This window comes from Lactuca virosa, chromosome 7 (genome assembly GCF_052849685.1).
Source record: "Lactuca virosa cultivar CGN04683 chromosome 7, Lactuca_virosa_CGN04683_v6, whole genome shotgun sequence".
Lineage (NCBI taxonomy): Eukaryota > Viridiplantae > Streptophyta > Magnoliopsida > Asterales > Asteraceae > Lactuca > Lactuca virosa.
The window spans coordinates 48,048,783-48,052,521 of NC_136432.1; positions in this window are offsets into that span (position 1 = coordinate 48,048,783).

The window sequence follows — 3,739 nt, forward strand, 5'->3', positions numbered from 1 at the left end:
TACGTAGTAATGTATGCAAACTATATTCAAAATAGTTTATTAAATGTTTGAATGTATCGGTTGTACTTTGATTATAATCACTTGTTATTCTTTATATTTTATATGTCCAAATCCATTTGTAAACTGATGTGTGTCAAAATATTAAGATAAAATGTCATATATTGCAATAACATATAATCACATAAAGATATACACCTTGCTCAACATGTTACAAGGTGAAATGAAATTGACAGCAACTTTTCGTTGAATACAGTTTCTGTTATTGTTTTTAGAAAATTTATAGAAAAATCATCAAAGCTCCAAATCCAAATCCACAAATTATGAGAGTTTGGAATATGAGCCTATTTTGTTCATAAATTTTATCATGATTTTTAGTGATCTCTAACAGAGGTCAAAATGTCCATAATTACAGGCTGGTCCAGGTTTTCCTCTGAAATGATAGGCAGTTTTGTAAAAATCACCATAAATTGTAGAAACATCGTATGGATATGTGCAAGTAGCCATTTTAAAGCTAAGAGTTTGAACTACTTGCACCTAGAATAGTTTTGAAAACTAAAATATTTAAGTTGACCAAAACAGTCCGTGATTAAAGTCCATCTTTTCTGATGTAATCTGTTAGAAAAAGTTTAATTGTGTTCTTGATGATTTTACTTGTATTCCCCCCTTAAAACTTAAGAAAACATGTAAATGTAGGGGTATGAACTCACCTTATGTGATTTCAGTAGATGAAAGTGAGATAGAGGAAGTGTTCAACCCAAGAACACTAAGAAGATGTCTTGATGATTCGAGAATCTAACACCGAATAAGATGGAATTTGTGTAAGATATCAATGATTTGAGTAGAATGGAGTTTAATAATTATGTGAATGATGAAGATACTTACTAATTGAAGGAAGAAATCCCTGGAGAAAGCCTTGAAGTTCTTGAAGTTGAGAGAAAAGATGAGAGAATTTTGGAGAGTGTCCTTTGGTTGCTAAGTGTAGAATGAAAGAACTTTATGGAGAATGAGGAGAGAGGATCAATCCTCCAGCTCTTAGAACGTGGGAAGAGCTAGAGATTGGGTGTAAAGGTCCACTAAGGTGACAAGGAGTAGTGGGAAAGAGTGGATGATCATAGAGTGAGGTGGTGGTGGCTTGCTTTTGTCATAAAATAAGGAAAAGCAAATATTCCCTCAATAATTAGTCCAACCACCAATTCTTTTAATACATTTTTATAAAAACCCTGGAGATTTATATATTTTGGGGTCTTAGTTTATAAAATAAGTTTTGGGTGAAAATCCCACGTTAAAATAATGAAAAACGGAGTTAAAACGAAGTCGTAGTCGAAAAACCGGTAAAAAGGGGCCGTCTTTGGGAGAGATTTGGGAGAGATTTCAAATAGAAATAGATAGAGTGAAAACGATTTAGAGAGGTTTCGTTTGTGATTAATTTGAGTGTCCGGCTTCACAACGCAAGGTTCATAAACCCCGTTAAACCGTGTTTTAGTGTCGTACACAATCCCGATGATTGTGCAATAGTGTTTTATCGCTTTGGTTCGTTGTTTAGCACTGTTAAGGCTAAGGAAAATCAAACACATGAACTTTCCAAATGATGATTTCTCATTAAAATAGCGAATTGTATAGTGATTACATAACGTAAACCCTAACATACAAGGGTTATTGGAGTTGACCAGTTTGACTTGTTGACTTTGTTTGACTTTGACTTGACCGAAATTTGACGGTTGTCACATCGTCCCGAAATTTTCATTTTGACTGGGATTTCAAGAGTTTGGGAAGAGATGTGGATACTTTTGTTTCATCTGATCCTCGCGTTCCCAGGTGAATTCGGGTCCTCATTTAGCGTTCCAACGGACCTTCACGATGGGAATACGACTTTGTTTCGTTCGTTTGATTTCCCGATCCATGATTTCGACTGGTTCCTCCACGAAGTGGAGATTTTCGTTAACTTCGATTTCGTCGAGTGGTATTACGAGTGTCTCATCAGACAAACACTTCTTTAGGTTCGACACGTGAAATGTGGGATGTACTTTGTCGAGTTCCTGAGGTAATCGAAGTTTGTATGCTACTGGCCCAATCCTAGCAAGGATTTCGAATGGCCCGATGTACCTTGGATTTAGTTTCCCGCGTTTGCCGAATCGTATCATTCCTTTCCAAGGGGAAACTTTTAGTAGTACACGATCACCCACCTGGAATTCCAAGGGTTTGCGTCGTTTGTCTGCGTAACTCTTTTGCCGATCGCGAGACGCTTTCAGTCTTTCTCGAATTTGAACGATCTTTTCTGTGGTTTCCCTTATGATTTCAGGGCCAGTGAGGGTGCTATTAGAGACTTGCCCTCTAGGTAGCTGTGAATCCCCCACCTCAGCCCAACACAGGGGTGATCTGCATTTACGACCGTAAAGAGCTTCGAATGGAGCCACTTTGATGCTAGTATGATAGCTGTTATTGTAGGAGAATTCGATAAGCGGTAGATGGGTATCCCATGCTTTACCGAAGTCTATCACACAAGCTCTTAACATGTCTTCCAACGTTTGAATGGTTCGTTCGCTCTGTCCGTCGGTTTGTGGGTGGTAGGCCGTACTCATGTCAAGCCTAGTTCCCAATGATTTTTGTAGAGACTGCCAAAACCGTGAGGTAAATCTACTATCTCTATCGGAGATAATGGATATCGGCACACCATGGAGTCGTACAATCTCTTTGATGTACGTTCTAGTCAGCTTCTCCATCTTGTCGGTTTCTTTTATCGGTAGGAAGTGTGCTGATTTGGTCAATCTGTCTACGATTACCCATATGGTGTCAAGCCCGCCTGATGTCTTAGGCAGCTTTTCGGCTGTTGTAATAGCCCGGATGGTTTCTGGTTTCTGCTGATTTCGTTCCCACTTCCACTGAGGTATATTCGGCTGTTGTAATAGCCCGGATGGTTTCTGGTATTCGATTTTGACCTTGGCGCAAGTCAGACACTTGCTCACATAGGTAGCAATCTCAGCTTTCATGTTCGGCCACCAGTATAATTTCTTGAGGTCCAGATACATCTTATCCGACCCGGGATGGATGGAGTATCGAGTCTTGTGTGCTTCATTCATGACGACGTCTCGGAGTCCACCGAACTTCGGTGTCCAAATCCGGTTCATGATATAACGTGCTCCATCATCCTTGACTTCTAAGTTTTTATCCATTCCCCTTAATGTCTCTCCTGCCACCTTTTCTGGTTTCAAAGCTTCCAGTTGAGCTTCCTTGATTTGTATGGTCAGGTGGGAATGGATTGTCATTGTTAAGGATTTTACTCGGCGGCCCGAGTACTCCTTCCTGCTTAGAGCATCGGCCACTACATTGGCCTTGCCCGGATGATAACGAATTTCGCACTCGTAGTCATTCAGCAACTCTACCCATCTCCTCTGTCGCATGTTGAGCTCTTTCTGATTGAGGATATGCTGAAGACTTTTGTGATCAGTGAAGATAGTGCATTTCGTGCCGTAGAGGTAGTGTCTCCAGATCTTCAAAGCGAATACTACTGCTCCTAATTGCAGGTCGTGGGTAGTATAATTAACCTCGTGCGTCTTAAGCTGTCTTGATGCATACGCGATAACCTTCCCTCTCTGCATGAGCACACATCCGAGGCCTTGATTCGAAGCATCACAGTACACTACGAAGTCTTCGGTTCCCTCTGGGAGAGACAAGATCGGTGCGCTGCATAGGGCTTGTTTTAACGTTTGGAAAGCAGTTTCTTGTTTATTTTCCCACTTGA